This window comes from Penaeus monodon, chromosome 29 (assembly GCF_015228065.2).
Source record: "Penaeus monodon isolate SGIC_2016 chromosome 29, NSTDA_Pmon_1, whole genome shotgun sequence".
Taxonomy (NCBI): domain Eukaryota; kingdom Metazoa; phylum Arthropoda; class Malacostraca; order Decapoda; family Penaeidae; genus Penaeus; species Penaeus monodon.
In genome coordinates, this window is record NC_051414.1 from 14,525,912 (window position 1) to 14,526,338 (window position 427).

Consider the following 427-nt stretch of genomic DNA (forward strand, 5'->3'; position numbering starts at 1 on the left):
TCTACATTCGTTTTAGTCTGTCCCACTTTTATTACTTGTTTTTTGCGATGGAGAAAAAATCTCCTGGGCAATGATATACCCTTTAATGTATGTAAAATAAAATAAAGTAATTTACCAAGTCATGTAAATTGAAAGGATTTTACTTTTGCCTTGATGAGTATTAAAAAAAAAAAATCTCACAAATTTATAGAAGTCATACCTTAAGTTTTTCGATTTTCCTTATCAAACTGCCAAACACAACAGCCGGATAGACGGTGGCGATTTGGTACTCGACTCAGAACTAGCACTACTGCCACCCCAGGGCCATATCTGTATGTATTTTTTATTTCTGTCAGTATATAATAATCTATAAGAATATTTCTCTTTGGTAAACACTAGCAGTTTGCAAGGGAAGCAGAGTTCGTCAAGTAAAACTAAAGAAATCGTC

The 427-nt window shown here is 33.5% G+C and overlaps 1 protein-coding gene across 1 annotated transcript in view; it reads left to right on the forward strand.

The window, feature by feature from the left end:
* Positions 1 to 226: 226 nt before the first annotated feature.
* Positions 227 to 427, forward strand: part of LOC119591759 (centrosomal protein of 19 kDa-like) — a 6,125-nt gene continuing 5,924 nt past the window's right edge. Inside the window, exon 1 of the mRNA XM_037940505.1 lies at positions 227 to 311. The gene's annotated coding sequence lies outside the window, so the exon portion shown is untranslated. The remainder of the gene's footprint in view (positions 312 to 427) is intronic.